The sequence below is a fragment of the Vulpes lagopus genome, chromosome X, assembly GCF_018345385.1.
Source record: "Vulpes lagopus strain Blue_001 chromosome X, ASM1834538v1, whole genome shotgun sequence".
Taxonomy (NCBI): Eukaryota; Metazoa; Chordata; class Mammalia; order Carnivora; family Canidae; genus Vulpes; species Vulpes lagopus.
Genome location: NC_054848.1, coordinates 121,435,928 through 121,447,285, shown reverse-complemented (window position 1 = coordinate 121,447,285; position 11,358 = coordinate 121,435,928). Strand labels below are relative to the sequence as shown.

The 11,358-nt window shown below is 38.9% G+C and overlaps 1 pseudogene; it reads left to right on the top strand.

The window, feature by feature from the left end:
- The first annotated feature begins 4,500 nt into the window (after positions 1-4,500).
- On the top strand, positions 4,501-4,674 carry LOC121483745 (annotated as a pseudogene).
- Positions 4,675-11,358: the final 6,684 nt, after the last annotated feature.

The window sequence follows — 11,358 nt, the reverse complement described above, 5'->3', positions numbered from 1 at the left end:
AAATCTTTCCAGCCATGCTGTTTCTTTCTGCAGTTTTGTGTTATCATCTCCCCTTTCCCCCTCAGAGATTCCACTCAGAACTCTGTTCTCCTTCTGCAATCTGGATATTTATTCTCTAAGGTTGTACTTAGCTGCCACCTGGATCTTCCCTTCACTGAGCTCTTGGGTTGGAGCCCCAGAAGCCATGTCTTTTACATGGTTTACTCCTTGTTTTCTGGAATACACCTTTAAATAACTTACTAAGATAATGGTGTGTGTGGGCAATAAACTGTAGTGGACACTGTTATTACTTACCCGTGTCCATTCCTTCTTTACCCATTCCTATCAAAACCCTGGTATGATTCACCTTTCTACCTTTACCACCACCAGAAAGGATCCTTAAGTCATTCCCCACATTGTATTCCCTTGGCAATTGTTATTGATCAAGGTTGGACTTACGGTCTCAGTTGGTCCATTCAGAATGAAGGGAAGAGCTTTGATGGTATATTCAGGGTAGACTCTCTTTCCTTCACTGGATATAAATCAGGAAAGTGCTGTTGGCAGCTCTGGTGTAACCTCAGGCTGAGGTACTACCAAGCTTGAGGACAGCACTTCCTCACCACGGTTGGTGGAGCAGAGGGACAGGAGGAACCTGGTGTCTGCCCCAGCTCTGGACTTCCAGTTATGTGAGAATATATTTTCTTATTGTGTAAGCCGGTTTGAGTTGGCTTTTCTGTTACTTGCAGCCAAAAGCATTATAAGAGACAAGTCTTCTGAGTCATTGCATGTCTGAAAAGCTTTACTTATGCTCTTCTCGATTGAGCATAGGATTCCAAGTTAAATCATTTCACCCCTGATTTTGAAGGCACTACTTCCATTGTCTTCTAGTGTGCAAAGTCACTGATGAAAGAAACATCTGATGTTAATCTGATTGTGGTTCTTTGGTAGGTGGCCTTTTTTCTTCTTCCCTGGAAAATTTTTAGGATTTTTTTTTAGTGTCTTGAAATTTCAGGAGAATGTGTCTGGAATTGTGTCTTTTTCATTCATTGTACTGGGGTCATTCAGTCAAAATACTTTTTGTCTATTGTCAATTCTTTTTAAAAAAATGTTTCATTTTTCCATTTTCTCTTTTTTTTATGGAGATTCCTTTTAGCTTAATTTTGGACTTCTTATATTGGTCCTCTGTCTTAATCTTCTCATATTTTCCTTTTGTTTTCTTTCACTCTGAATTTTGGAAGATCTCCTAGACTCTATTTCCATCCCTTCTGTTAAATTCTTTATTTCAGCCAAATCTTTTTCTCTACTTACTGTGAATCTTGTGTGCCCACTGCCTAGATTCAATAATTGTTAACATTTTGACATACTTGCCTGGTCTGTTTAGATATGTGCATTTTTATATCTTTTTGCTGACCATTTGCAAGGAATTTGTAGATATCATGACATTTCATCCCTAAGTACTTCAGCATACATATCCTGAAAATAAGGACATTTTCCAATATAACACAATGCCCACAGCACATCTAAGAACATTAACAGTTCTCTAATGTTATCATCAGACAGTCATTCTAAATTCTAATTTCTCCCAAATGATTCTTGCCGCTGTTTGGGAAGAGGAAACTGGAAAGCGATTAAAATTTATACCTTTCATTTGAGTATGTTTCCTTTTTCTCTTTTATTTTTTTAAAATATTTTATTTATTTATTCATGAGAGAGAGAGAGAGAGGCAGAGACCCAGGCAGAGGGAGAAGCAGGCTCCATGCAGGGAGCCCGACATGGGACTTGATCCCGGGTCTCCAGGATCAGGCCCTGGGCTGAAGGCAGCACTAAACCACTGAGCCACCTGGGCTACCCTCCTTTTTCTCTTTTAATAAAAACAGCCCCACCCATTCCACCTGTGACATTGACTTTTTGAATCAGCCTGCCCAGTTGTTTTACAGAAGGTTCATATTCTAAATGTGTCTCTTTTCCTGTTTCTCCCTTATAATTAATTATAAATGAAAGGTTAGATTAGAGGGCTTGCTTAGGTAAACATATTGGGCAAGATTATTTAGTGTTAGTATCAGATCAGGAGACACACACTGGATAGGTATCCTGTGGCTCCTGATGTTCTGTTTTACCATTTAGTTGAGGAAGCAGATGACTACCAGGTCTCTCCAGATGCAGCTGCACAATTTTCCTGTTGTAATTGATAAGTAATGTGTGGTATGATGCTTTGGCACCGTACAGAGGTTCTGTTGCCCAACAACCATTCACGCAATGATTTTAGCATTCATTGATGATCCTTTCTTGCTTTAATCTGTTATTTCACTGGGAATTACAAAATGATGGATTTTCTGATTCTGTTACCTCTTCTACATTTAATATTGGCATGCTTCTGTAAAGAACTTTCCCTCATCAAGTAAGGAAGAACTGTATTTCCTCCTAAAAAGATACCATAAGTACTAAATCTTTGCCTTTAATTACTAAATTAATTACTAAATTCCAAAGTAAGGAGTTGCTGTAATAGTCACCCTCAGATGGTGGCAAACTGTTTGCTGTTGTGTTTTCTCTTCTCTTTCATGTCATTGTGGACTCACGGATTTTTGTTTATTGAATGTTTTATAATTCAGCTATAGTCACTTTTTTTATCCAATTATTCCAGATTTGGTCAATGAGAGCCCCTTCATGCTGGCACCTGGGTCCTTTGGCATACTCTCATTAATGAATCTTTGAGTGATTCTTTGCTTTCTGGTACAGTAAGAAAGCATGTGTTCTTTTTCCATGTGTGCTTTTCCTGCCCCAGAACTGGTTCCAAGAGCTCTGATTCCTTTTAGTGGAGAATGGTATTTAGTAGCCAAGATTTGGGTGCTAGATGTGCTCGTTCTTACAGGGGTGACATTCTCTCTAGGTTCTCTCAGTGGATAAAGCTACAAAATATACTGAAAAGGACTTTAAACTAATATTGGAAATTTAACATTTGAGGGCTTGTCTTTAACTTTTATTCTTTCATATCTTTTTCTTACACTGAAAATGTTGATTCATTTTTTAAGATTTATTTATTTGAGGGCAGCCCTGGTAGCTTAGCGGTTTAGCACTGCCTTCAGCCCAGGGCGTGATCCTAGAGGCCCAGGATCGAGTCCCACGTCAGGCTCCCTGCATGGAGCCTGCTTCTCCCTCTGCCTGTCTGTCTGTCTGTCTGTCTCTCTCTCTGTGTCTCTAATAAACAGGAAAAAAAATTTTTTTAAAGATTTGAGAGAAAGAAAAAAATTAAAAAAATAAAGATTTGAGAGAAAGAGACAGAGTGTACAAGTGGGGGGAGGGGCCGAGAGGGGAGAAGCAGACCCTGCCGAGCAAGGGAGCCCGGCGATGCAGGACCTGATCTCAGGACCCCAAGATCATGATCTTACCCTAAACCAAGAGTTGAGTGCTTAACCAGCTAAGCCACACAAGCTCCCCAAAGATGTTGATTCTTAACATACTTGCTTTATCAAATAATATACATAAAATAGTTATAAAATTATAATACCAATATTACCACTAACCTGCAGTCTCAGTGATTGAAGAATCACAGGACAGAGTTCACAGCAACCACAGAGGCTGGAAACCAAGGACAGAAATCCTGGAAAGCAGATAGACACAGGCAGGGGGCCCAAATTTTTCATATAAACTTGACCAAATTCCAGCTATGGCAAAATAAATGAACAGAACTTCAGATGCCTCCCACCGTAGGGGAAGATAGTTTGGAGTTTGAATTATACCAATTTGACTGTCTGCTAAAATAAATTGGTACTGTTTATTGGACTATAACAGAATCCAAAATCTGTCAGTCTATCATTCACAATGTCTGGACATTTGAAAAATTGGAAAATGTGATCCTTACTCAGGAACCAGGGGTAAGCAAATTTTTTCTGTACACAGTAGCTATTTTAGGCTTTGCTGGCCATGTAGTCTCTGTCACAACTATGCAACTCTGCTGTTATAGTGTGAAAGCAGCCATAGATAGTACATAAGTGAATAGGCATGATTGCATTCCAGTAGAATTTTATTTATAGATAGTAGGTCAGATTGGGCCTGCAGGTCATACTTTGCTTACCCCTCCCTATTCAAGAGAACAGGCAATCAATGGCACCGTACTCCAAGATGACCCAAGTGTTGGAATTAGCATAGACAAATTTTTAAAGCAGCTGTTGTAACGAGCTCAAGTACATAAAAGAAAATAGCTCATAATGAAAACACAAATCAGTAGTCCTAAATCCACTCATATTGATAATTACATTGGATGAAAACAGACTAGACATTTCAGTTAAAACAGCAGAGATTGTAAGCTGGATTAAAAATCAAGGCCCAGGGGATCCCTGGGTGGCTCAGCGGTTTGGTGCCTGCCTTTGGCTCAGGGCGCGATCCTGGAGTCCCGGGATCGAGTCCCAAGTCGGGCTCCCGACATGGAGCCTGCTTCTCTCTCTGCCTGTGTCTCTGCCTCTCTCTCTCTCTGTGTCTATCGTGAATAAATAAATAAATCATAAAAAAAAAATCAAGGCCCAGAGCTTTGCGCAGTGGCAGTATTGTAGCCAATGAGGTTTATCCGAAGCGTGATTATTGCTAATTGAAAAATCAAGGCCCAGGACCTCTGGGTGGCTCAGTCTGTTAAAAGCATCTGACTCTTGATCTCAGTTCAGGTCTTGATCTCAGGGTCATGAGTTCAAGTCCCATGTTGGGCTCTATGCTGGGAGTGCAGCCTACTTAAAATCAAGGCCCAACTATATGTTGTCTATGAGAGAAGTGGTTTTAATATAAAAACACAGCTAGGTTGAAAATAAAAGAATGGGGAAAGGTATACTGTGCAAACAGTAAGCATAGGGAAGCTGGAGTAGCAATACTAATATCAAAAAAAGCAGACTTCAAAACAAAGGATATTACCAGAGATAAAGAGACACACTTCATAGTGAGAAAAGGATCAGCTCATCAGGAAGACATTGACAATTGGGGATCCCTGGGTGGCGCAGCGGTTTAGCGCCCGCCTTTGGCCCAGGGCACGATCCTGGAAACCCGGGATCGAATCCCACGTCGGACTCCCGGTGCATGGAGCCTGCTTCTCCCTCTGCCCATGTCTCTGCCTCTCTCTCTCTCTCACTGTGTGCCTATCATAAATAAATAAAATAAATAAAAATTAAAAAAAAAGGAAGACATTGACAATTACAAATGTGTATCCGCCTAGTTATAAAACTAGTTATAAAGCTGCCAAGTACATGAAGAATAATTGGCAAAATTAAAGAGAGAAATAGATAAATTTGTAATCAGACTTGGGAAATTTTAATACTGAGTAATTGTTAGAACTAGACAAAAATCCGGATGCAGATCTGAACATTACCAGCCACATTGACTTAATCGACATTTATGGAATAACACTCAACAATTACAGAACACATTCTTTTCAAATGTACATAATACAGTTCAACACTATATCATTTGCTGGATGATAACACAAGTCTCAGTAAATTCCAGAAGTTTGATTTATGTTCTTTGATCAGAATGGGATTAAATTATAACAAGATCTAGAAGAAAAACCCCAACTATTTAAAAATTAATACATTTCTGAATAGCCCATGGGTCAAAGAAGTCAAAAGAAAAATTAGAGAATATTTCAAGTAACAATGAATTATAATGAAAATAAAACATTAAGATTGATAGGATGCAGTTAAAGGAGTACTCAGTGAAATTTATAACCTTAAATGCATTTACTAGAAAAGAAGAAAGGTATAAAATTAGTGATCGAAGATTCTACTTTAAGAAGCTAGTAAAAGGGATCCCTGGGTGGCGCAGCGGTTTAGCGCCTGCCTTTGGCCCAGGGCGCGATCCTGGAGACCCGGGATCGAATCCCACGTCGGGCTCCCGGTGCATGGAGCCTGCTTCTCCCTCTGCCTGTGTCTCTGCCTCTCTCTCTCTCTCTCTCTCTCTCTCTCTCTCTCTCTCTGTGTCTATCATAAATAAATAAAAATAAATCTTAAAAAAATTTTAAAAAGCTAGTAAAAGAAAAAGCAAAGTAAATAGAGGGAAGGAAGTGATAAAGGTAAGAGCAGGAATTTATGAAGTAGAAACAGCCATAGAGATAATTAACATAGCCAAAAGTTGGATCTTTGAATATATCAACAGATAATCCCCTGGCCAGGCAAATCAAGATGAAAAGAGAAGCTCGTGAGTTACCGATATCAAGCGTAAAAGGGATGTTACTGAAACTTCTTCAGACATTAAAAGAATCCTAAGGGAATGTTATAAGCTAGAGTTGGCATATGAAATGGACAAATTCCTTGAAAAAAAAGGACATGTCAAAACTGACATAATTTGAAATAGAAAATACTTAATAGCCATTTATCAAGTAAAAAGATTTAATTCATTATCAGGGTGCTTGGCTGGCTAAGTTGGTAGGTAGAACATGGGACTCTTGATCTTGGGTTTGTGCATTCAAGCTCCATGTAGGGGATGGAGCCTACTTCAAAAAAGATTCCCCCCCAAAAAAAGTAAAAAAGAAAATTCTAAGCCTAAATGGTTTCACTGCTGAATTTTTTTTTTTTTGGCTTTTTAAATTTATTTTATTTTATTTTTTAAAGATTTTATTTATTTATTCATGAGAGACACATACAGAGAGAGAGACAGAGACACAGGCAGAGGGAGAAGCAGCATCCATGCATGGAGCCTGATGTGGGACTCGACCCCAGGACTCCAGGATCATGCCCCGAGCCAGAAGGCAGACGCCCAACTGCTGAGCCACCCAGGCATCCCTATTTTTTTTTTATTTAAATTCAATTTGCCAACATATAGTATAACATTCAGTGCTCATCGCATCATGTGCCCTCCATAATGCCCATCACCCAGTTACCCTATCCCCCTCCACTTCCCCGTATGCCACTTTTGGTTTATTTCCCAGAGTTAGGAGTCTCTCATGGTTTGTCTCACTGGTGAATCTTATCAAACATTGAAGAAATAACACCAATCTTACATAAACATAAGCTTTTAGAAGATTTAAGGAGAAACACTTCATAGTTTATGAGTCTGCCATAACCCTGATACCAAATCTTACAAAATGATTACCTAACAAGAAAATTATAGACCAATATCCATCCTTAACATAATGTGAAAATCCTAATAAAATATTAGTAAGTCAAATTAATATATAAGAAGATAATGGATCACAACCAGGTGATATTTTTCTCAGAAATAAAAATGTGATTTAACATTCAAAAGCCACTCTGTAGTTCACCATATTAAGAGAATAAGGAGGGTACACCTGGGTGGCTCAGTTGGTTAACTGGTCAGCTCTTGATTTGATCTGGATTTCATCTCATGATCTCAGGGTCATGAGATCAAGTCCTGTGTTGAGTTCCACACTGGGCATGGAGTCTGCTTGTTTCTCTCCCTCCTCTGTCCCTCCCCACCATTTGTGCATGCATGTGCACACATGTTCTCAAATAAATAAATCTTTTTATTTTATTTTTAAGATTTTATTTATTTATTCATGAGAGACACAGAGAGAGGCAGAGACATAGGCAGAGAAGCAGGGTCCATGCAGGGAGCCCAATGTGGGACTCGATCCCTGGACTCCAGGATCACGCCCTGGGCTGAGGGCAGGCGCTAAACTGCTGAGCCACCCAGGCATCCCAATAAATCTTTTTAAAAGAATAAAGGAATAAAAACATAATTATCTCAATAAACCTAGAAAAAGCATTTGACAAAATTCAATGCCCTTTCATAATAGAAACTTACCAGATTAGGAATGGAAGGGAACTTGCTCATTTGTTATGATGCATTTATGAAAGCTACAGATACACTGTATTTAATAGTAAAATATTGAACATGTTACCCCTAAAATCAGAGAAAAGGCAAAAGTGTCCACACTCAATACTTATGTTTAGTATTGTACTAGATGTTTTAGCCAGTATGATAAGGCAAGAAAAGATAAATAGCATTAATGTTAAAAGGAAATAAAACTGTTCTTTTTGGGGGTAATGTAGGAAATTTGAGAACCTATAGAGGAGAGAAAAAGCAACTAAAACTAAAAAATGAATTCAGCAAGGTCTCAGGACATAAGATCAATTATACAAAAGTTAATTGAAAGGTGAAAATAATAATGCAGAACCATTAGGAATAATTTAATGAAAATGTACATGGTCTATACACTGAAGCTGAAAACATGGATAAAAGAAATTAATGACCTAAATACCATGTTCATGAATTGAGTGGTTGACTGTATGTTAGTTCCCCCATCTTGACCTGTAGATTAGACATAATTCCAGTAATAACTACAGACTTTTTGTAGAAATTGACAAGCAGATTCTAAAATGTATATAGAAATGCAAAGTACTAGAACATTCAAAGCAATCTTGAAAACAACAAAATTGGAACATTTACCCTACCTGGCTCTGACTTCCTATAAATCTGCAGTAATCATGACTGCTTGATACTTGCAAAAGCATAAACACATAGTTCACTGGAGTAGAAATAAAGAGCCCAGAAATTTTCCAAAGTTCTGTGACCTTTTTTTGTTAGAGAGAGAGAACAAAGGGGGTGGGGTTGGAGAGGGAGAGCAAGAATCTTTTTTTTTTTAGATTTTATTTATTTATTCATAATGGGGGGGGAGGGCAGAGACACAGGCAGAGGGAGAAGCAGGCTCCATGCAGGGAGCCTGATGTGGGACTCGATCCTGGGACTCCAGGACCACACCCTGGGCCTAAGGTAGGCGCTTAAACCACTGAGCTACCCAGGCTGCTCAGAGAGCAAGAATCTTAAGCAGGCTCCATGCCCAGTGCAGAGCCTCATGCAAGGTTTGATCTCACATCCCTGAGATCATGACCTGAGCTGAAATCAAGAGTTGAATGCTTAACTGATTGAGCCACTAGATGCCCCAATGATCATTTTATTTTTAACACAGGCACCAGAGCAGTTCAGTGGGAGAAAGGACAACCTTTCCACCAGATGGTTCTGAATCATAGCAAATAATGTTTATACCAGACAAAAATGAACCTTGACCCTATCCATGTTAGTTTTCTAGAACTGCTATAACAAAATACCACAGACAGGATGGCTTAAAACTCAGGGTGTCAGCAAGGCCATGCACCCTCTGAAACCTGTAGAGAAATCCTTCCTTGCATCTTGCTAGTTTCTGGTGGCATGCTGGCACTCTTTGATGTTTCTTGATTTGCAGCTGCATAACTGCAGTGTCTGCCTTCCTCATCACATGGTGTTTTCCTCATGTGTCTGTGTCTTCACATAGTTGTCTTATAATAAGGACACCAGTCTTAGTGGATTAGGGGCCCACCCTATTCCAGGATGACCTCATCTTAACTAAATAGATCTGCAACGACCCTATTTCCAAATAAGGTCACATTCTTAGGTACCGGGGTTTGGAAACTTCAACATTAAAATTAAAATTTTTTGCTCTTTAAAGGATACCGTTAAATTGAAAAGACAAATCACTGAGAAAATAGTTGAGACAAGTAATAGAGAAAATAGAAAATCATATATTTGACAGAGTACTTGTATTTAGACTATATAAAGAACTCCTACGGTTCAATAATAGGGGAAAATTTTTAATAGATACTTCACAAAGGAGGGCATATGAATGATGACCATGAGAAAGTGCTTAACACTATCCATCAGAGAAATGCAAATTAAAACCACAATGAAATACTACTACACATCCACCAGAATGGCCAAAATTGAAAATTGACAATAGCAAATATTGATGAGAATGTTGAGTATGACTGAATGAGAAATGGTAGCAGGGAACTTTCTGTGGTCATAGTGATGTTTTCTATCTTAATAGAGGTTTGGCTTCTACAGATGCATGCACTTGACAGAGCTCATCAAATGATTCACATGAAAGATTTGTCATTTCACTGGTTGTAAATTTTATCTAAAAAACCGAAAATGAGTTCTCAACTCTAGTTAATGGTATGTGTGCCAAAGTATTTGGGTATACTTGTGTGCAAACTCTGAAATGCATCGAAAATAAGATGGAGGGGATCACTGGGGGGCTCAGCGGTTTAGCGCCGCCTTCGGCCCATGGTGTGATCCTGGGGACCGGGGATCGAGTCCCACGTCTGGCTCCCTGCATGGAGCCTGGTTCTCCCTCTGCCTGTGTCTCTGCCTCTCTCTCTGTCTCTGTCTGTCTCTCTCTCTCTGTCTCTCATAAATAAATGAATACAATCTTTAAAAATAAAAAAGAAAATAATATGGACTGCTGGATAAATGAATGATGTCAACAATGGCAAAATCTAGGTGATTGAGTATGTGGGTGTTCTTTGTGTGGTTTACTCAATTTTTCTGTATGTTTGAATTTTTCTTTATAATATGTTGGAGGAAAGTCACTTGGAACAGTTCTTTCCTGTGTGGTTTTATTATTGATTTGATATACAGCCAGGTTTATTTGTTTTCAGCATTGTTTACTTTTTTCCTCTATTTTTAGAATATGTAAAGTGTTTAATGGTTCAAAAGTCAAGCCTAGGGATTCCTGGGTGGCACAGCGGTTTAGCGCCTGCCTTTGGCTCAGGGCGCGATCCTGGAGACCTGGGGTCGAATCCCACATTGGGCTCCCGGTGCGTGGAGCCTGCTTCTCCCTCTGCCTATGTCTCTGTCTCTGTCTCTCTGTGTGTGACTATCATAAATAAAAAATTAAAAAAATAAAAAATAAAATAAAAAGTCAAGCCTAATTTAATATGGGGAATTGCTACTTCACTGAATCTTGTTTAGTTGTGATCATAGAATAACAAGTTACAATTGTAATAATGGTTCTTTATATTAATGGCTTATGTGCCCACATTTTATGTATATGTAAGCAACATTAAAATGCAAGTTGATGTCTGTTGAATCTAGTATAACAGACTTGAATTTTTTTAAGCCAACCCATATAAGAAATATATACGCAAGGCCACCTGGGTGGCTCCGTCAGTTAAGTGTCCGCCTTTTGCTCAGGTCATGATCTCAGGGTCCTGAGATCGAGTCCTACGTTGGGCTCCCACTCAGTGGGAATCTGCTTCTCCCTCCTCCTCTGTCCCTCCCTCTGCTCATGCTCGCTCTCTCTCTCTCAAATAAATAAATAAAATCTTGAAAAGAAATACTCAGAAGCCGCATTTCTGTTTCTACCCCCTTGATTCCCTTGTAGGTGATCACTTTATTAGTTTTTTGCTCTTCCTTCTAAGTGTTTCCTCTTACAAAGATAAGCCAATAGACCTGTATTCTTATTTCTCCTTCTTCCTTGCACAGGAAGTTAGCATGATGGATATACTGCTTCACATTTTGTTTTTAGTTTGTTTCCACTTGGTCTGTCCTGGAGATCATTCCCTGTCAGTGTCCATTCCCTCCTCTTTTTTTTTTTTAATTTTTTTTTTATTTTTTTATTTTTTATTT